This window comes from Amblyomma americanum, chromosome 5, assembly GCF_052857255.1.
Source record: "Amblyomma americanum isolate KBUSLIRL-KWMA chromosome 5, ASM5285725v1, whole genome shotgun sequence".
In the NCBI taxonomy this organism is placed as follows: Eukaryota; Metazoa; Arthropoda; class Arachnida; order Ixodida; family Ixodidae; genus Amblyomma; species Amblyomma americanum.
Window position 1 is genome coordinate 137609865 of NC_135501.1, and position 22668 is coordinate 137632532.

Sequence of the window (22668 nt, forward strand, 5' to 3'; positions counted from 1 at the left end):
TTGCTCTTCCCGAGGAACCTCCTAATATATTATATCTGGGCAGGTTGGCCACCCACCCCCCGGTGGGCAGGTGAGCAGCCTGCCCCAAAACCGGCTTCAGACAGACAGACAGGTAACTGCTGTATACGTGGAATGGCCACTGCCAGCGCACCAAACATCCCGCCGGCGCGTGCCTCCGGTGGTTGCTGGGAGAGGTGCGGTAGTCTCTTCTTCGCTTTCACCGCAGTCTCTTTCGATGCACCCCACAGAGGACTCGGAGGGATGGTTTGCTCGCTCGCCGCAGCACGCTGGCGCATGCCGGCGTTAGCGAGCTTCCCAGCGGCCGCATTTTGCACACACGCGTTATCGGGCAAGCCTTATCTTTACGCTCGCTCTTATCTTGGAGCAGAAGGAGGTGGCCTTTCCTCTCTCTCTCTCTCTCCCCCGTGTGGAGCCAAGAAATGAGACAAGTCGGCCGGGACACCCCTTCCTGCGCCTTTATTCGCTCGCGCTATGGCAAATGACAGTATACAACAGGCGCCAACAAATGCGGGGCGAATTTGAAGAGCGGAAGGGCGATCGCTATAACACCCCCCCCCCCCCCCCCTTCAATCAAAGAGAAAGGCTGAAGAGGTAAAGCCCATGTTGAGCCGCATTTACTCCACGTAGAAATGAAAAAAAAACAAAAAAATTGTCTGCGGTTCAACCTGGCTCAACCCAGTAAGGTGAGCGATAAGCTCGGCTACGGCTGGTTAAGCCAGGGTAGACACTTCTCCACTCTCTGCTCTCGTTATTCATCCGTCTCTGTGTGGTACGCCACACATTTTCGCTGTAACGCAGCTTGTCTCCGAGCTGTATCAGCCGGATGATCAGACTCTGCTTGCCTTCGATTGCAAATCGTCTGCCGCGAGGGCCCGGCACGTTGTGCAGGCATGGCGTCGACTAGAGACTCTTTGCCAGCATGCAGGGGAAAAAAAAAAAAAACTGGCGAGGCAGTATCCGGCGAGACTCTTGAAGCCTAGCCGTAAAAAGTATAAATGCTAAAAAAGAAGAGAGTCGTAAGTTGAACGCAGGCGCCCATTTTCAGATGCTTATCACCTGGACGACGTCCCGAGCATCAATTCGCGCATAAAAAAAAAAAAGACAAAGCTGCCGCCAGTCGCCTTCAGCGTTCACACCGTGCCGCGCTTGGAGAAGTCCGGACTTGGGTAGTAGCCCGCACGACGGTTTTTTCTGTTTTCATTTTCGCGAATTTCAACAAGTGTGTCGTTTCAACACCGGTCCAACGACGCTCGGATCTCCACAAAGTAGCGCAGTGTTATTTCCCAAATTATTTGAATTTTCATATTGTAGGTCGATCAGAACCTGGCGAAAACAGCAAATACCACGCCAAAAGCCACTCCGATCATGCCGAATGCGCACACATGAATAAATTCTAAAATAAGAAGCAAAATTTTCTAGCTTAGCAGAGTGAGCGTGAATTTCGTTTGGAGCTCGAGGAAAACGTCTGTGCATGCGCTCGCGGCGGAGCTCTCGGATCGCATTTGGCTTATTCAAAAGAGCTAGAGTGTTCATTAATTTCCAAGATATCCTGAGTGAAGCGGCTTGGTGAAAATAGGAAGCACATTACAATGTTCGTCGTGTAATAATAATAATTAATAATAATTGGTTTTTAGGGAAAGGAAATGGCGCAGTATCTGTCTCATATATCCTTGGACACCTGAATCGCGCCGTAAGGAAAGGGTAAAGGAGGGAGTGAAAGAAGAAAGGAAGAGAGAGGTGCCGTAGTGGAGGGCTCCGGAATAATTTGACCACCCGGGGATCTTTAACGTTCACTGACATCGCACAGCACACGGGCGCCTTAGCGTTTTTCCTCCATAAAAACGCAGCCACCGCGGTCGGGTTCGAACCCGGGAACTCCGGATCAGTAGTCGAGCGCCCTAACCACGTGCATCACGTCGTCCTATCTTGCACTTGCAATCGGATATGCTTTATCGGCCCATAAGTTGAGAACTGTGCACGATTAGTTCCTCCTCCCACCTCGCACTTTCAGCCGCCGTAGTCTGCGCTGTTACTTGTCGCTTACTATAGAGCGGAGAAGCACCCGATGCAGCGCTCCGCCTACTAATTCCGTCTGGCGAACAGACTAAAAAAGTGTAGAACTACTCTCCGAGCATCAATAATAATAATAATTGGTTTTGGGGGAAAGGAAATGGCGCAGTATTTGTCTCATATATCGTTGGACACCTGAACCGCACCGTAAGAAAACGGATAAAGGAGGGAGTGAAAGAAGAAAGGAAGAAACTCCGAGCATCAACAAAAATGTTTCTAAGCACAAGCGACGCGCACGCTTCGAAATATTCGCATACACCAGTTGGTTTCGAAGGCAGCATCGCTTGGCGCAGTGTAGGCGTGCGTACCTCACCTACGTGCGTACGCTGTGATGATGTGGGTGACGTAAAAATGAAAACTGGTTTTTGAGCAAAGGAAATGCCGCAGCATCTTTCTCACATCTCGGCGGAGTTCCCAACCGAGCCGTAAGGGAAGGGAGGAAGGTGGGCGTGAAAGAAGAAAGGAGGAAAGACGTGCTGTAGTGGAGGGCTGCGGAATAATTTCCACCACCTGGGGATCTTTAACGTGCACTGACATCGCACAGCACACGGGCGCCTTTGCGTTTGGCCTCCATCGAAAGGCGGCCGCCGCGGTCGGGTTCGAACCCGGGAACTCTGGATCAGTAGCCGAGCGCCATAACCACTGAGCCACCGCGGCGGCCATTTAAATCAGTGGCTCAGGCGGAGCAATTAACGACGGGCCAATGTCTGTCATGAATCACCGAACAAGGATAGCTCTAACCTGCATGCCTAAACAGAGCTTTCCCCCCGCAGGAGGTCCTGCATGGAATGAGGAGCCAGTTCAACCGCGAGACAGGCCGCCCTGGAGCAGTCATCTTTCAGAGCTCCTGTTGATAAGTGGTTTACCCGGGGAGCCAACGTACCAAGAAGGCTTTCAAAAAGCCCTCCTGTTTCCGCGGTGCTGGAGGCACCTAACATCGGGAGGGACGTGAGAGAGAGAGAACCTTTATCGAAAATGGAGATTAGCCGGCATGAAAAATTCGCAGACATGCGGACGAGTAATGCGGTGAGCACCGCCGGTGTTTTCGGCAAGGCAGGTAAAATGCAGCCGAAGGCACCAGAGATTGTTCTCGGGGGTTATAAGGTGGCTGTGGGTGGCACAGGACACCACGGGCAGAAGCATCTGTCTTGCAGGCGGCGTAACCGGAGGACGAAGATGTCTTAAATGTACAGGTGACAGAAATAAAAAGTACGCATATATTGCAAGAAGCAAAGAATCAGCCGACGCTGAGCCAGCGATCAAATATCGAGCGTTAACACACCTAACGTAGGTCGCCAGTCCGAATCAATGACGCGAGGTAGACTCACTAGTAGAGGTGGGCATTTGACCTCAAAAATCTGGGCCTCACCTTAACCTCAAAAATGATTTGCGGACCTCACTTAACCTCAACCTCATCAGTTGAATCAATTGAGGTTGAGGTCTCCTTAGACGCCCTCACCTCACTTTTCCTGAGGCTACTGCTGACCTCACTCAACCTCACCTCAATCTCAAATTGTGAGGTTGAGGTCGGCTGCTCGACCTCAGAAAACAAACGAAAAACAAAGCAAGACGCGATTAAGAAGTTTTTCAGTTAAAAATTTTGAGAATCCTGTGAGACAGGAAAGCCAAAATGATAATGATATTATTTAATAAGGTGTATACAGACACTATTGATGTGCACGCAATAGAAGAAGCTTATAATCTGGGATGAACCATCAGAGAGTATATGGCCTGCGGGCAGGGGTGTCCCATACGCGGTTACCACCAGTACGTCGGTAAGTACTTTATATGTGTCGATATTTGGTAATCTGCTTCGTGTATACGTATTGGAAGCCTCTCGGTCATTAACGCACGAACCGGCAATTGACAAACACAGCCCTTCTACACCATCTGCCAGAAATTGGGAGGAGGGGGAGGTATTGACCATACTCTTTTCAGGCTTGAGAATTGTGAAGGGATCGAATGGGCAGCTGCGTTGAATCACTGTGAGGTCGATCACGCGCCCAGTCCGTGGGCTGCCAGGACGCGTCCCCAACACACTCTCGCCACTTCCGGCACATTATGGTTCCTGCTGTCTCTGCGGCAGTGATGAACAGCCCTAATGGGGGCCCACTCGGCTTCGAAGGTCAGGCACCTGCGCTGCACAACGCTGCGCGGGGACCGAAAGGCCGACGCTGCCCTCGCGCAGAAGGTTTCATTACGGGAAAACGGGGTCTCTTTCCGAGGCGGGAGCATTTAGCTGCTCGCCTTAAACAAACACAGCCGCGTCCACCGCCGATGGCTCGCGGCGCCGCGGCCCGCCGCCCTTGCCGACACCCGACACACTGTCGTTGCGTCTCGCGGGGGGGTCCCGTGCCGTGAGCTAATGGGGACGTCGGTTTCGGGGAATTGTCCCGGGCGGCGGACGTCCATTTTAACCCCCGTAAACAACAGATGCGGATCCCTCGTTGACGCCGCCGCGTGCATTAGTGGCACCGCGGACACGCCGGCGCCTCCTTGAAGCATCTGTCGAGAGACGACTCCCAGTCGCTTGAACCCGCCCGGAATGTTGTCGCGCCTCGTCCGTAACAGCGGCAAGCTAAGCCGCGTATGCGCACGAGAGGCGCCCCGCTGTGGTCCGATGACAGGACTAAGTGCGGAACAGCTGCGGGCCGGACGAGAGTCAAAGGAAAACGATTGCGCCTGCGGGCACAATGGGAGGTTGTTTTTGCTTTTTCTTCTGGGGGCGAGAGTGTGAGCAATACTGTGAAGGCATGGGGCGTGCCACCTAAACCTGGTGGGCCAATCATTTCGAGTGTCTATTCCCGGAATTCCATGTTCGTATAGCTATTTTGATGTTCTTTTCGTGTTGGGCATTTTAGGGAAAGGGTTTTGAACCTTGCCGAAGCGGGAAGGCGTGCCATACAGTTTTTGAACCAATCAGGTGTTAGTTGTTTGTGATTGGGTGATGCAAGGGGTGGGCCAGTCTCCTAGGTCTTTAAAACCAGGTCCGGAGCCGGGAAAAGGCGTTCTGAGCTAGATTTAGATCCCTTGCATCTTTGGCGATGCCAAGGAGGGAAGATTTTCCCTTAGCCAGTTCCATGTAATCATGCTTGCCGTTTATTCTGTTGTAAATATGTGAATTCCTGTATAAAGTTTCAGTTTTCCTTCCTTCAGTCAAGTTTTGCCGGATCTCGTCTGTTATACCGTCTCGTCTCGGACGGTGGGGCACCCGGTGGTGGAGCCCGGTATACGAGTTATACGAAACCTCACCACGACCAAGAAGAACGAACCTATCTTTACTGGCGCAGTCGAGCAGGATCCTTTCGTTATCAGGAGATAGCAAAGGAGGAAGAGACGACGTTCCGGCAACGGGCCAAGCATCGGCGGCTGAGGAGGAGCAAGAGCTGAAGGCAGGAATCGGCAGCTTCCAAGGGAACCAGCAGCGGAGACTCCAAGGGTGGACCAGCAGCGCAAGGCGGTAGCCGGTCGGGAGAAGCTGCGTGGGGAAGCGGGCGGCGACAGAGAGACAGCGACAGCGACGAAAGTCGGACGCCAGCGAGGTGCATCTCATCAGTGGGTGAGTCCTCTTTGCCTTTCACCTTGGCGGGGGCATTGCTGTCTGGATAGGCGGTCTGGGAGTGCATGAACACCCGGTTCGCACACTTAAACCCGGACAGGCGGAAAGCGAGCACGATGAGTGAGGGAGAGGAAACGGTTGTTTCGGAGGACAGTTCGTCTGTGTCCGACGCTCAGATTAGCAAGATGGCTCTGGAAATGAAAAAAGAAGAGGCCAGAGCTGCTGAGGAGCACCGTCGAGCTCTCGAGGTCCAGCTTGAACTTGCAAAATTCCAAGCAAGCAACAAAGGAGTAAGCCTGGAGCAGAACGCCACGGCGTTGGAGAGAAGCGACTCGCGAGCGGAGTTCTGTCGGTACTCGAAATGGTTGTCGGGAGTGCTCCCGAAGTTCCCGGCAGAGGCAGAAGTGCCTGTCTGGTTCGAGTCGATTGAGCACACCCTGGAGGCCTACGCGGTCCCGAAGGAACAGTGGGGCCAAATTGTATTTCCGCTAATAGTGGATAAGGTGCGGTTCTTGTCGACGCGCTTGACACCTTCGCAGCATAAGGAGTACGAAGTCCTGAAGAAAGTGGTGCTAGAAGAGCTTAAGCTCTCAGCGGGAGAATATCGCAGAAGGTTCATAACATCGAAAAAACTGCCTAATGAGAGCTGGAGGGCGTTTGCGACTCGCCTGCAGAGTTATCTCAATTTCTATGTGGAGGAAAGGGGGTTGAAAACGTTGGAGGGAATTGTTGAGTTGTTAGTGGCGGACCAACTAAAGAGCACCCTGTCTGAGGACGCCCTTCGATACGTAACTTTGCAGGAGGGTGAGGGATGGAAGAAAGCGCCAACGTTGGCGGCATTACTGCAGACGTTCGAGGAAGCGCAGGGAAAGAACAGCGCAGTGAAAAAGCACGAGCAGAAAAAGGGGGAGAGCTCAAATGGTCGAGACGGAAAGCGAGATACGTACCAACCCAAACGGGAGGCGACAGGAATACAAAGGCCGGACACGAAGCAGAAGTATAAAGGGTGCTTTTCGTGTGGGTCGATGGGTCACAGGAGGGCCGAATGCCCGCATGGCTCGGGACGAACACCCACGAAAGCGCTTAACGCGAAAGGGGAAAGCCTTACTGCACGGGTGGCGACACAGGCACGAGCGGCCGCACAAAGCGAACTAAGACCGATAACTCTGTCTTGTCAGAATAGGCAAATTAATGCAATTCTGGACACAGGCGCAGAAATCACGGTTGTGCGGGAGAGCATAGTACCCCCGGGACTGGTGGAGCCACATGGGTCCATCGAATTGGTGTCAGCCTTTGGTGAAAAGGTACGGGCTAAGCTTGCAGTTGTGCCCCTGATGTTAAACCGCGGGGCAGGCATTTTCTCCGAGATTAAAGAAGCGGTGCCAGTGGTATGCGCTCTGACCGACAAGCTAGCGTCGAGAACGGACTGTTTGCTTTCGGAGGAAGCATGGGAGTCACTGAGGGAGGAGTGTGATATGAAGGGGCTAGTAAAGGCGAACGACGGTCAGGTGGCAGACCACGTGGGGGTGGAACGGGACAAGTTACACGGGCCGCTAGAAGAGAAACCAGTCAAGGAGGGCGTAACTCCCCACGCGGAAGTGCACGCGGTGGTCGGCAGGGCAAGCGAGAGCGGCGCACTAATCGCCGAAGACACAGCTTGTAGTGTAACCGAGGAAAGCAGCGCTTCGGCGGTTTTCAGGGAGGAGCAGCGCAATGACGCCACATTGCAAGAAGTGTGGAAAAACGCCAGGGCTGGGAAACGTGGCATAACTGAAGTAGACGGTCTCCTCTACCATAAGGAAAACTTGCTTGGGCAACCAGTAATGCAGCTGGTGCTCCCTAAATCCCGACGTCAAGAAGTACTTAGGTTAGCCCATGAATCAAACTGGGGCGGTCACCTTGGATTCAGGAAAACTAAGGCGCGAATCAAGTACACGTTTTATTGGCCAGGTATTGAAGGGGATGTAAGGGCATACTGTAACAGCTGCCATGGGTGTCAGACAAGGGCGGATCGCCGCCAGACGGACAGAGTGCCGATAGAACCGCTAACGAGGCCTCGATACCCGTTCGAACAGGTCAACGTCGACGTTATAGGTCCATTGGATCCACCCTCAGGAAGGGGTCACAGGTACGCGTTGTGCATCATCGATTTGTGCACACGATGGCCTGAGGTGGTGTGCTTGCGCTCCCTCAGTGCGAAGGCCACCTGTGACGCGCTCCTGACGGTGTTCAGCCGGACGGGAATTCCGGAAGTAGTCGCCTCAGACTGCGGGACAAACTTTACGGCCGAACTCACACAAGAGTTTCTGAAGAGGCTAGGCTGCTCGCCAAGGTTTTCAACGCCGGGGCACCCCGAAAGTAACGGCGCGGTCGAACGTTGGAACCGGACATTTAAGAACATGCTGTATCATATCATCCAGGAGGAAGGAAAGGAATGGGACAAGTTTGTGCCCTTCTTGTTATGGGCGTACCGCGAGGTACCACATGACACGACGGGCGTCGCCCCGTTCCAGATGATGTACGGGCGAGAACCAACCGGTCCGCTGGTGGTTTTAAAGCGCAGCTGGGCGGGACAGATAAGTGTACCAGCTATGCTGGGGCCGTCCCCATCACAGTATATGCGGGAGCTGAAGAGGCGCCTAGAGCATGCAGCGGAGGTGGCACAATTAGTGAGCTCGAAGCAGCAGAACGCGTACGCGACCCAGTACAACAGGCGGGCGAAGGACAAAACTTTTCAGATAGGAGACAGTGTGCTGGTGTTTGACGAGCAACGTCCTGGAAAAATGTTCCCGCAGTGGAAAGGGCCGGGCAGCGTTGACGGAAAGTATCGCGAACACTCGTACTTCGTGCAGATGCCAGGAGGTGCCCGAAAATTAGTACACGCCAGCAAACTACGGCCGTATCAGAAGCGCGTAATGACAGTTGGGGTGATATTTGATGAGGACAGGGCGTTTGGCGAAGTAGAGTACGTGCCTCGATCGGTGTCAACGCGGGCTACAGTATCGGTCCTCCCCAAGGACATGACGGCCCATCTGAAGGCGGAGGAAGGCGGCCTCATTCGCAAAGTGTTCACCGAACACCGAGGCCTATTCGACGACAAGCCGGGAGTAGCGAAAATAGGAGAACACAGGATCGTTTTAGAGGAGGGCTTCACACCGAGGTCAGGTTACCCTTATCGAATACCCGCAAGCCTAAAAGGCGAAGTGGGCAAGCAAGTAGATGAGCTACTTGAGATGGGTCTGATTTTTCCCTGCGAAAGCCCCCACGCCCATCCCGTGGTCTGTGTCCCCAAAAAGGACGGGTCGATGAGAATGTGTGTGGACTTTAGAAAGCTCAATGCGGGGACAGTGGCAGATGCCTACCCGATGTCGTTGCAGCAGGAGCTCATTCTGAGCGTAGGAAGGGCTAAGTACATTACGCTCCTCGACCTTAGAAGAGGGTATTGGCAGGTGCCCCTGGCACAGTCGGCTCAGCTACTCACCGCTTTTGTCTGTCATCGGGGGCAGTTTGCGTGGACGGTAATGCCGTTTGGGCTGAAAAACGCGGCCCAGACGTTTCAAAGAGCCATGAACGAGCTTTTACTCCCGCATTCTGCCTACGCGTGTGCGTACTTAGACGACATCGCCGTGTTCAGCGAGGCGTTGCCTGACCACATACGACACTTGCACGCCGTCTTCGCAGCGTTAGAGAGGGCGAACCTGAAAGTTAAGCTGGAAAAGTGTCAGGTGGCGAAAGGGTCAATCCGTTACTTGGGACACATAGTGGGCTCGGGAAATCACGCACCCGATCCCGAAAAATTGAAAGCCATTAGGGACTGAGGGCACCGAAAACGAAGAAAGAGCTCCGTAGCGTGCTCGGGCTGTGCGGTTATTACCGGGGCTATGTGCCCAACTATGCGGAGGTGGCAGCGCCGCTGACAGAGCTAACGGGGGAAAAGGATTCCTAACAAAATTCCGTGGCCCGCGGAAGCTGAAAGTGCGTTTCAGCGACTCAAGGCGGCACTCTGTGAAGCTGCGGCTCTCGGGACGCCCGATGCTGGCAAGCCGTTTTGGCTGTACACGGACGCCTCAGCGGTTGCGGCGGGAGCCTGTCTCTCCCAGTGTGCCGCGGATGGCTCCGAGCGGCCAATTGCGTTCGCGAGTTGCAGATTTTCTCCAACGCAGGCTCGATGGTCAACCATAGAAAGAGAGGCGTTTGCAGTCATCTGGGGGCTGGGGAAGTTCGACCTCTGGTTGTTCGGCGCTCAGGTTACTGTGGTGTCTGACCACAACCCCCTCTCCTTTCTTACTCTCACCACGCCTCAGGGAGCGAAGCTGACGCGTTGGGCACTTGCCCTACAGAGATATAATGTGTCAATAAAACACAGGAAAGGGAGCGCTCACGGTAACGCTGACGCGCTGTCTAGGTTGCCGAACGACAGCTGGGAGGCAGACAGCAATGATCACGCCGGGGGGCAAGGAAGAGAGGACATGTGTACCAAAGAGCAAACCCAGTGACGTGTGCTGTGGCAGTAACTGGAACTGCGGTGTAATCCGCTCGTTTGGGTGTTTGCAGTGTCGCAATGTGGTTTGCAGTGTCACAATGTGTTTGCAGTGTCGCAATTTGTTTGCAGTGTCGCAATGTGTTTGCAGTGTCACAGTGTGTTTGCAGTGTCACAATGTGTTTGCAGTGTCGCAATTTGTTTGCAGTGTCGCAATTTGTTTGCAGCGTTGCGATGTGTTTGCAGTAGTATCCCACTACTTAGGTCGCCCTCAGAGCGATTTTATAGGCGAAAAGGGATCCCTCGTTGTGTTATAATTCTACAAGGTGCCATTTGGGCCCCTGGTAGAATCTTAGGGGGGGCGTGTGAAGGGATCGAATGGGCAGCTGCGTTGAATCACTGTGAGGTCGATCACGCGCCCAGTCCGTGGGCTGCCAGGACGCGTCCCCAACACACTCTCGCCACTTCCGGCACATTATGGTTCCTGCTGTCTCTGCGGCAGTGATGAACAGCCCTAATGGGGGCCCACTCGGCTTCGAAGGTCAGGCACCTGCGCTGCACAACGCTGCGCGGGGACCGAAAGGCCGACGCTGCCCTCGCGCAGAAGGTTTCATTACGGGAAAACGGGGTCTCTTTCCGAGGCGGGAGCATTTAGCTGCTCGCCTTAAACAAACACAGCCGCGTCCACCGCCGATGGCTCGCGGCGCCGCGGCCCGCCGCCCTTGCCGACACCCGACACACTGTCGTTGCGTCTCGCGGGGGGGTCCCGTGCCGTGAGCTAATGGGGACGTCGGTTTCGGGGAATTGTCCCGGGCGGCGGACGTCCATTTTAACCCCCGTAAACAACAGATGCGGATCCCTCGTTGACGCCGCCGCGTGCATTAGTGGCACCGCGGACACGCCGGCGCCTCCTTGAAGCATCTGTCGAGAGACGACTCCCAGTCGCTTGAACCCGCCCGGAATGTTGTCGCGCCTCGTCCGTAACAGCGGCAAGCTAAGCCGCGTATGCGCACGAGAGGCGCCCCGCTGTGGTCCGATGACAGGACTAAGTGCGGAACAGCTGCGGGCCGGACGAGAGTCAAAGGAAAACGATTGCGCCTGCGGGCACAATGGGAGGTTGTTTTTGCTTTTTCTTCTGGGGGCGAGAGTGTGAGCAATACTGTGAAGGCATGGGGCGTGCCACCTAAACCTGGTGGGCCAATCATTTCGAGTGTCTATTCCCGGAATGCCATGTTCGTATAGCTATTTTGATGTTCTTTTCGTGTTGGGCATTTTAGGGAAAGGGTTTTGAACCTTGCCGAAGCGGGAAGGCGTGCCATACAGTTTTTGAACCAATCAGGTGTTAGTTGTTTGTGATTGGGTGATGCAAGGGGTGGGCCAGTCTCCTAGGTCTTTAAAACCAGGTCCGGAGCCGGGAAAAGGCGTTCTGAGCTAGATTTAGATCCCTTGCATCTTTGGCGATGCCAAGGAGGGAAGATTTTCCCTTAGCCAGTTCCATGTAATCATGCTTGCCGTTTATTCTGTTGTAAATATGTGAATTCCTGTATAAAGTTTCAGTTTTCCTTCCTTCAGTCAAGTTTTGCCGGATCTCGTCTGTTATACCGTCTCGTCTCGGACGGTGGGGCACCCGGTGGTGGAGCCCGGTATACGAGTTATACGAAACCTCACCACGACCAAGAAGAACGAACCTATCTTTACTAGAATAGTTACCGAATATAAAAAAAATGGTCGTCGATATACTTTCCAATGCGACGGTTATGCAGACGCAGTGTATTTCGATTTTCTAGCTCTATCCGGCATAGCGAGAATGCTCTTTTCAATCCTTCCTTCGAAAACACATAACAAGCTACGACTGTAGAACACCATCAGAGGCACGTTGTATTCATGTCTGTGTAGAAGCGAGCGGCTTCTTTTATTAATGCGAAAGCATTAGATGGCTCACTTTCAAGGTCATATCCGCAAAAAAGTGTCCGCAAGAAACGGCGCAATGGGACGTCACAACCCCATGAGTCAGGCGACGACGATGACGTCACATGTTTAATTAACGATAATTAATATAATTGGGTAACACTAAGACTAATTAGTATTATTAGTGATGCCATCATGTGTGTGTGACGTCGTACCAGGTCACGTGACAGCGATGTAATGTGCCATCAAACCTAGTCACTTGACGACGCTGTAACATGACCATCACACCTATTCACGTGACGAAGATGTAATTTCTCGTCATACCAGGCCCCCTTCCACCCCATTTCAAGATCCATATGGATCCCACATTACTACACATGCGCGCATGACGCATTACAAAGAGTGCCCACAACCCGGTCCACATTAATGACATTCGGATTGTCCAGCAGGTAAACACGCCAGTTCTCATTTATGACATACTGCAAAGATCATGCAACGACACATGCCTTTGATTCTCGAGATGATGGCGATGATGATGATAACAGTGTATCCTCATGAGCCCGGGGAAGTCTGATATACCGCTACCAAATTAAATGTTGCCAGAATACTGATTAAGTATTGTACATACCCTGCAACCGAAGACAGTTATTGTGCGGGAGAATAGGAATACCTGCAGCTAATAATTAAGGATGATAATGTTCCTGGGAGGTCAAGGCCCTCCGCCGTTTCCGCCACTTCCCTCCAGGTGGCGATGGTAATGGTTTCGAAATCCTGGGAATTCTCCGATGACTTAGTGAACCCGCGGCATTTTTAAAGAAAGGGCTAGATTACCTCTTCGAACACTGTGCCAACTATTAAAATCCCACGGGTCAAAATAGTTGGCCTAGAGTGGGCAGCGTGAACCGCTCTCTCTGTCAAGAGCACCATGGCTCTCCGCTCAAATTTCCCCGCAGCGAAATCTTTTTCCCAGAACCCCTCCCCCACCCTGAGGAAAAAAAAAACCGCCTAAAAACCTCAACAGAATTCTGGGTACCATTTCGTCAACCAGTCTGAGACAAGCTGCTTTAAGTCAGTCACTTGCTTTCCTTCAAAACTGAACTAATCAGTGGTACGCCAGCATCCTCGACGTTTTTTACCCACGAGCACCGCGCGGGCATTCTGCGAAGCCGTTTAAGGTGAACGATGGGTCTCTGCAAAATAGTTAAAGGGAAGATAACGTGTACTGCCTGGTCGTCTGCAAGACAGGCCGCCAACATAACTGATCCCATACGAGAAAAAAAAAGATAATGATTAGAAACATACAAACAAAAAGCGCGCATTAAAAGCAGAAGCGAAAAACAGTGTGCCCCATTAAACGTCATATTAGGTTTGAAACAGCGACTCAGCAGCTCAGCAGCATCAGTTCTATTCACACATTTTCATTAAAAAAAGAAAGGAAAAGGAATCAGCTACCACACCGCCATACATTCATTGTAGTTTTGCTTTTTTTTTCGCCCCTGTATCACCGCTATGCTGGCGCGTTCGCCTCGCGTTGCGGTGTTTCGGCATAAAAAGCGAATTTCTGAGAAGGAACAAGGAAGCGGACGCCAAAAGAGAACTTATTCTGAAGGATAAAGAAGTGAAATTATATTTGCATCTGCTTGCATTATGGAACGGGAATACACAAAATTAGTGCGAGATTCTAAAGGGGAAGTCACTGATCAAAAGCTTCGACGGTGCTATACGGGTTTTTCTGGCTTCGTGCTTTTTTAATCAAATCAGCAGGCGTCGTTGTTGGGAACCACCTGAATCACATTCTCTCGCCTGTGCCGACTGCTCCAGTTTCTGTTAAGTCAGCTGGTAATGTACAGCTGGATCCCCTTTATTCGACTGCATGGCAAGAGTCATGACGTTCGCGCCGGCAACGAGCATGAACACGAAGCAGTCTTGCTTGGGGCCATCCGGGCTGCGACGAATTTATTGCGTGCTTGTTGGACTGAACTTGTTTGTTTGCGGCGTCAAACAAAGCTACAGCGAGTCCACGTGAGTCACGTGCTTTGCTTGCTCCCGGGAGTTTGAGCCGACCGGCAGACATTTGGGTGCTGCTACGCCAGCAAGGGAAGGGGGAGGGAGAGTGGCGTGCTGCGGCAGTAACACTCCTTCCGGGGAGACCAGAGGGGCGCGTCTTCCCGTAGGCTCGGAGTGAACGGACATTACGGAGCAGCACCGGAAGCTAAGAGGGAACTGTGACATCCGGTTGTGCAAACAGGGGAAACCGAACACTAAGCGTCATCACTGCATGAACACCGCGGTGATGCGCTGCAACTCCGCTTCGGAAGCGGCACTCGTCAGAGTAAGACGTGGCAACTGCAGAAAGTCTCGACCTCACTGAATGACGACCTCACTCAACCTCAAACTCCCGCGTGAGGTTGAGGTCTGATTTGAAGCCCATAGTTCTTCAGCGCAACGGCACACAGCCAAAGAGAAGAAGAAGGAAGAGAAGAAGGACGAGCACAGCGCTGACTGACAACTGTTTATTCAGAGATGCGCACACAGCTTAAAAAGACTCAGACCAGCGCAGGCGCACATTGTGAAAGGGAAAAAAAGGGAAAAATAGGAGAAAAGAATCTCATCACATCTTTGTCGCAAGAACTTTGAAAGGGACGCCTTTTATGCATTATACAAAATGACCCAGATATCGCTGACACATTCTCACCCAGCTCTTTGAATATAGTATGCCTCTATCGTTTCACGGGTTGTGTTTAACTCTCTTCTCCCCAGAATCCTCACTCATCAGAAACCTCGGTGTGCAATCCTTGCGAGTGCTCGACAAGGTTAGCACCTTCCCTATTCCTTAGGTCTCTTGCGTGCTCCCTGAGCCGGTCGTTGGCGCAGCGCCGCGTTTTCCCGATGTACGACCTGTTACACGTCAAGGAAATTTCGTACACAACGCCTGTGGCGCATTCCGCAAAAGCGGTTCCCGTGCCTCATTTTACAGCCAGGTTTTTTGTTTCACCTGCGATGCGTCCGGCCAACTAACTGGCCAAGCTTCCGAGGGGCTTTTCGACCAACGGCACATTGTGCCGTTATGGGCTTCTACCAAGTATACCAATTAGCCCAAGAATTAAGAGGTCTGATTTGCTGACCTCACTCACAGAATTTCAAGCGGTCGCCGACCTCACCTCACGACGTGAGGTTGAGGTCGACCTCATGAGGCTGCCCACCTCTGCTCACTAGTAAGTTTATGCTGCAAGAAACGTGACATCGTGTGCCACTGCCCCACGTGTGCCACGGTTGAGCCGCAGTGTTCATATGAATATTCTTATTCGGCCTGTTGCATTGCCCAGGGGGCGCTGCGAAAATGGTGCTAAAGAGCGCCTTCTGCCGTGCGCTGGGCAGTACACAGCGCAGGCGTCTGTTCGGAAAGCACGTGTGCAGTATGAACCCGCCACTTTCGGTTGTGCTGTATCACGGCCTGCAACGAATATCAGACGCCGAAATTTTTTTTCAGGGATGGCACCCTGCGTGAAGGCAGGAAACTATGCAACGCAAAGTACGTGTACGCCGTACAAGAAATAAGCGGCGAAGTCTGAGCGCGGTGTCAGTCACAAGTGAAACGAGTCGAGTAAGATCTGCACGTTGCTAGATTCAGACACACCAACACGATGAAATGCTTCCAGCAAACGAATTCGCAGCACTGATAAGCAGACAATATCTCCACAGCATGCTGCTTAAGCGCACGACGGTGCGTGCCGCGCCGGCAGCGGTGTCTGTTAACAGCGTATGTATGCGTCGCAACGGCGGGCCGGCCTCCTGCACTTTTGTTGACTGCGTGCCGCTTAACAAGTAGCCATGCCTGCCTTGTAGTTGAGATCCTCTGTCTCTTTAGCAACTGTAAAATAGCTCATGCAGTGCATATGAAGCTGCAGTAACGCCCAAATCGCGCTGCAGCGCGAGCTCGTGCGCTGTTCGCGTTGCAGCATCCAGACGTCTAGCCGATCTGCGCTTTCAACTCTATCTCCCTCTCTTGATGCCTCCGCGCTTCCTTTCCCCGTTTACTTTTGAAAGAGTATAAAAAAAATAAACAGCCTGCTGTGAATCTGCACGCTGTCAGCACGTATTTCATCCTGCGACGAAGTGGTGGCGGTGGTAGTGCTTTTTAATTAAAATAATAGTAAAAAGGAAGGAAAAGATTTTTGCTAGCCCCGGCATCTGCCATCGATACTGAAGCACCTGAGCTGGGGCAGCGGAAATAAAGGATATCAGGCAGAATGGAGAAATGAAATGAAAGAGGTAAGGGGACAGGTAAGGGGAAGTAATATATACAAACTATTTACACAATAATAAATGTGTCCAGGTTTTGCGCATGGTTAGTTCATGTTGGAGGAATTAAAACACACGCGCACAGCACTTTGTTGGCTACAACTGGAGTGGGGCGTCCAGCTATTAATCGTTCAAGGTAGAACTCGCGGAGCGTTCAGTCACTACGTGTAACTACCTGACGGAGAACAGACGGGACGTCAAGAGTTATCTAGGTGGTATTGCGTCAAGCCCGTGTGTTCGAGGAATGCACAGAGGCGAACCAAAGTTCGCTCGCAGGCGCGCGCACTGCCTTGCGGCCCCAAGTGCGCGACAGCCGGTGACACTGTCGATGCGCTCACCTCCCGCGATGCGTGGGTCGGGGTGCTGCTTTCGGAGATGGTCGTTGATGGCCGCACGCACGTCCTCCAACGCAAGGGGCAGATCGCTGGCAGGTAGTTGGTGTGCAGCGGTCGCGAGGGCGTCAGCTTCTTCGTTGCAGGCGATGCCGCAGTGACCGGGCACCCGCTGTGCACGCACGGCACATCCTCTCTGCGCGAGGCGCTCGATGCGCGAGCGATTTTCCCGCACTAGTGGGGTACCGCGGCCGTTAGATTGCAGGCGGCTGAGGGCGGCGCGGGAGTCGCACAGCAGAGTGACGAAGTGGCGACTGCATATCCTTGAGACCGGCACTGGCTACCACGGCTTGCCGTGGGGACTGAATGTGCAAAAGAGAACAAATTTCAGTAACGTAGATAATGAAAGTAACCTCGAGGCCGGCGTGGCAGCCAGCATTGCACGAAAGTTTTGCTTACCCACTGCGTCGAACTGCAGCTGTCCAGTGCGCCCGCCGCTCCACGTCGGGAGGCCTCGAAGGAAAACGGCAGAATTTGATGCCAGGATTCATATCATCTTCTTTGCTCGTGGAAGCCTACGACGGTGACGGCGCTTCGAGGTTGCGCTAGGCCTCACAGTGGGATGGGCGTCGCCGATTCCATCTGCTTCCACCATATTCTCCTACGGCGCACGGAGGGTCTGTTTTCGAAAAACTACTTAACCGCCGGCTCACAGAGTGGTTTGTGAGAAACGGCGAGTCTATCGATACTCCCGACAAAGCAGAAAAAAAGCGTTAATCGGCGTAAAACGCAGGACTGAAACGTGCTACGCCACAGCCAACGCTCGCTACTGCCCAGCCCGGTACTACCCCGTGGGCCGTTATAGAATATCTGATACGGGTCCCATTTGAACCCAACATATTTTTGGAGAGAGAGAGAAAACTTTATTTGGGTGCTTTCAAGGGCTTGGCGTCTCGAGGCCTCCGTCGTCTTCACTGCGCTGGCGACTTGAGGCCTCTTCTTAAGCAAGGCTGGGCCCCTATTCCAGGGCTCCACTGAGCCTAGCTACCTCACTTGCGTGCTGCACTAAAGCCCTTTGGGCCGTGAGCTCGCAGCTGGTGAGCCGACTCTCCCATTGCTCCGCACTCGGGTTATTGTGTTGGTGGAATGTTTGGTTGCGTTTACATTCCCATGTGATGTGGTAAAGTGTCGGGACGTCCCCGCACCAGGGGCAGGTATCTCTGTACTGCGTCGGGTACATTTTGTTTAGGATGTATAAATTTGGGAAGGAGTTTGTTTGCAGTCTGCGCCAAAACGTTGCTTTCTCTTTCGTCAGGGCTTTATGCGGTGGGCGGTATTTAGCTCTCGACCCCCTGTGTAGGTTTAGGATGTCTGTATATCCTCCCTCACACGTGTGTGGGCGATACTCCGGGGCATGCGGCTGCCCGGCTCGGAACGTGGTTTCTCGAGCTAGGCTGTCTGCCCTTTCGTTTCCCTCTATGCCTGCATGGGCCGGAATCCAGATTAACTTGTGTGTAATGTCTCTCCTGGCGAGCTTGACCCCGCCGAGGATTTTTAGGGCGGTTCTGCTTATCCTGCCCCTTGTGTAATTCCTGCACGCCTCCTTTGAGTCTGTTAGGATGTTTAGAGGCCTGTCTGTTCTGTAACCTTCTGCTGCCGCCAGCGCCACGGCAATTTCCTCGGCCTCCGCGGTATTGACGATTTTCGCCGTCGCGCATGTGATTAGGTTTCCTGTGCAATCTACCACCACCGCTGTGGCCGCGCGGTCCTCTCCTCGCGGGTATGTGGCGGCATCCGTGTATACCGTATTGCTCAGTCGCGCTAGAGTGTTTTTTTTTTCACATGTTCAGCCCGCGCCTGTCTCTTGTGTGGCGGAGTGCTTGAAGGTTGTCTTTCTATCCTATCTTTAAATTCTCCTACTTTCAGCACGTGGTAGCGATTGCGGCTCAGCTTGAGCCAGTGGGCAGGCCTGTGCACTTTCCTGGCAACAACAACAGAAGAAGAAGAAGCCAACTTCTTTTGCCGCCACGAGACGCCGCCGCTGTACCGCTAACTCCAGCGCAAGAGGCCTATTAGAGGTACATAGCTCGCCAGTTCCAATCCCTGCCGCCAGCTAGGCTCTAACTTAACTAGTAAGTTTATGCTGTACGAAACGCTGAATCTATAGCACCACTTGAAACATTCTACGGCAAACTGTTGGTCCACAAATTTTACACGAATATCGGGACTAGCTTGCCCCAGGTAACCGGCCCATGTAGAGGTCATGCCTAGTCTAATTAATTACGCGACGCGCGAGTGCCATATTTCGAAACCGAGATTGGTTTCGATATGGTGCTTGTGCCACAATACCAAACTGTTATATGTTGATATTTAGTCTCACTAGTGGCATGGTTGTTTCTTTTTTTCCTGCTTTGCAAGCAGTTTTCTTTAAACGACAAATTAATGTAAGTATTCTCCCACTGATCAGCACCACAAATTTAGAAACATGTTTCTATTCTCTTGGAGAAAAAAACAACCATGCCTCCGGTGGGATCCGAACCCAGAGAGAGAGAGAAAAAAAATGGCCAGGCTTAGCTTGGTTAAGCCAAGAATGCGTTGCATATCTCGATGGAGTTCCGTGCTGCTCCGTTGACTCGATAGGATATGGACTCGATCGGCATTGAAACTGCCCGTGTAGCAGCGCTCGATCGCCTTTGAGTCGATAGACTATCGGTTCGAGGGCCCTCGAAATGCCCGTGTGACAGGGGTATAAGACTGTCCCGGCGAAGGAGCGCAGCTCTTTTATACATATGCCGTGACGTCAATCATAGCGCAGCGCTCCTAGCGGGAGTCAGGTGGTGGCTGCGGCCCCGCGCGAGTTAGGGCCCAGCTTTTCCATTCCATTCCAAAAAACCTTTATTTCCACCAGAGAAGAGGCTCCCCTACTCCCCATCTCTGGCACGCAGGCCTAGGGGTGGGGGCCGGGAGCCTCGCATCTAAAGGCAGGCATAGAGTTCTTGGTCTCTTGCGGCCTCCAGTGCCAGGTGAATGACTTTTTTCTGCACGGCGGGGTCCGCGCTTTGCAGAAGGGTTTCCCAGGCTTCCTTGCTATTTATTCCTTCTTTAATCCCTGGGGAGTGTGTACATTCCCAAATGATGTGATCTAGGGTCCCCCTATTCTCACATTTTTTGCATTTTTCCTCTATTTCCTTTTCCCTAAATACGTGTGATGCCCACACCGGGTTATGAAGTTCCCAGCTTGTAGTCTACGCCATGTTGTAGCTTCTTTATTCCCTAGTGTTTTGTCCGGCGGAGGGAAAATCCTCCTTTGACTTCTATAGCTCTCTATTATTTCTGCATAGCTGATCAGTCTCTCATCCAGGTCCTTGCAGTCGGGCGGCTCTCCCCTGGCTCGGAAGTAGAGGTCTCGAGCCAGGGTGTTTGCCGCCTCGTTTCCAGGGATGGATGCGTGAGCTGGTACCCACACGATGCGTACGTCCCTCCCAAGTTCCTTCTTTTTTAGAATTTGTGCTGCTTCTAAGGCAATCCTCCCTCTGCCATAATTGTAGACTGCAGTTTTGCTGTCACTAGCTATAATTTTGGCCTGCGTTCCTACGCATGCGAGCGCTATTGCGACTTCTTCCGCCGTTTCCGGGTTGCGGCTTCGAATGGATGCTGCTATCTCAGGTTCCCCCTTTCCGTTGACCACTGAGGCCACGGCTGCTCCTAGCTTCCCACTTGCTGCATCTGTGTATGCCACTGCTTTCTTATCTAGACTGTCCAGTCCTCTGGCCATGGCTTCTGCCCTCTTTTCCCTTCTTTCCTTGTTGAATTCTGGGTGCATATTTTTGGGCAATGGGTCTACTCTGATCTTTTCCCTAGCACATTTTGGAATGTCTTGTTTCTTTTGCATCCCCCTGTCGGTTTGCCTGTCGACCGCTTCTAGTATAGCTCTGCCGGTGCTCGTCCTGCTGAGCCTATCTAGCTGCGCTGATCTTACCGCTTCAGCTATCTCACTTCAGTTGTTGTGAAGCCCCATATTTAGTAGCCTTTCGTTTGAGGTGCTTATTGGCAAGCCCAGCGCCTTCTTATAGCTTTTCTTGATTATGGCATCAAGCTGCCTTTTTTCTGTTGCCCCTATCTTGAGGAAGGGGGTCGCGTAGCTGATCCTACTTAGTATATATGCCTGTACTAGTTTCATTAGGCTCTTCTCTTTGAGGCCTCTACCTCTAAGCGATATCCTTCTGAAAATTCCCGTGACTTTTCCTCCGGCTGTCGTGACGTCACGTCCCGTGGTTTGGTGGCTGCCCGGCCGCGCCCAAGGGCTGAACTGAGTGATTGCAATATGCAACGCATAAAAAACTTTATTGTTGGAGAGGAAGTCGGGGCACGCCCCTGGGTCTCCGCACGACCCCACTGCACTCAAGTGTTTATGTCCCTGAGGTCCATAACACTGGCAGCCCGGCCGGTGGCGATTGTCTGCACGGCCGGGTCCTCCGAGCGCAGCAGGGTCTCCCAGTCCTCCCAGGTCTTGAGGTCCTCTTGGCCGCGCGGGGGAGGGTCCGCCGGGCAGAGGGAGAGGATGTGGAGGGAAGAGGCGAATGGTTCTAGGCACAAGGTGCAGGCAGGAGTGGGGAAGGAGGGGTGATAGTGGGCTAGGGTCAGGGGTGAGGGGAGTGTGTGTGTGTCTGTAGTTTGCGCCAGTGTTGCGTGTTTGTTATCTAGGGAGGGGTGGGGCGGGGGGTAGAGCTGGCGCGAGGCTCTGTAGGCCTGCGTCATCTCGCTGAACGAGTGCATTCGCTCCCTCGCGAATCCCCGATCCGAGGCCACCTGAACCCGGTTTAAAGAACCGCGGGCTAAAAGGTTGGTGGCCTCGTTTCCGGGATTCCCGGAGTGCGTAGGCACCCATATAAGCTCTACATGGTGGGGTGGGGGTGCATCGGGCGAGCCCAGTATGCCAAAAGCAGGGACGTGGACTCGGCCTCACGCAAAATTTAGAATTGCAGTTTTAGAGTCTGTTAAAATGTACTGGGCTTCCGTGCGGGTGATGGCAATTGCGATGACGGCTTCTGCAGCCTCTGGGGTGGTGTCAGGGGGGAGAGGTAGTGTGAGGAGGGCGGATGAAGAGCAGTCCACCACGGCAGCGGTTGCTTCGTCACCCGTGCAGGCGGCGTCCACCCATACGGCGTCCGGCTCGGAGCCGTACACTCGGTGGTGTGCCTTCGCACGGGCTCTGCGGCGCTGCTCATGGTGGGAGGGGTGCATATTTTTTGGCAGTGGCTTGATGACCAGCTCTCGGTGAAGGGATCGAGGAATGGGGAGGAGGGTTGGGTCGTTGGCCGGTATTCGGATTCCGAGGGAGTCCAGGATATACCGGCCTGTGGAGGTTTGTGTAAGCCTTATGTATTGGGCCTGTCGATGGGTCTCCACGAGTTTCCCGATCGTGTTGTGGAGGCCCAGGCCTAGTAATCTGTCTGTGGGGGTGTTGAGGGGAAGATGAAGTGCGACTTTGAATGCCTTGCGGATCAAGGCATCCAAAGTATTTATGTCGTGTTTGGATAGTTCTAGGTATGGGGTAGTGTAGAGCACACGGCTGAGGACAAAGGCATGAATGAGGCGACAGAGGTCGCGCTCCTTCATGCCTCTATGATGGCCCGAAACTCTGCGGATGAGATGCTATATCGCGCCTGCAACCTGCTTGAGTTTCTTGAGGGTGGTGGTGTTTTTTCTATCGTTCTGGATTTGCAGGCCCAATACGCGGAGGGTGTCAACCTCCGGTACCGGGTCCCCATTCAGTTCGATGGCAATGGGGGAGCGGGGGGAGCGTTGGTTCTTTGGCCGGATGAGGAGCAGTTCGGACTTCTCTGGAGAACAAGACAGTCCGATGTCCTGTGCATAAGTTTGGGTGAGGGTGGCTGCTTCCTGTAAGGTGGTCTCTATGTCGCCGTCACTGCCGTGGGTGGTCCACAGTGTGATGTCGTCGGCATAAAGAGTGTGCTTAAGGTGGGGGATAGTTG

At 53.0% G+C, this 22668-nt stretch overlaps 1 protein-coding gene across 1 annotated transcript in view; it reads right to left on the minus strand.

Annotated features, from left to right (window-relative positions):
• Window positions 1-22668, minus strand: part of LOC144132753 (uncharacterized) — a 344373-nt gene that overhangs the window by 310658 nt on the left and 11047 nt on the right. The window lies entirely within an intron of this gene.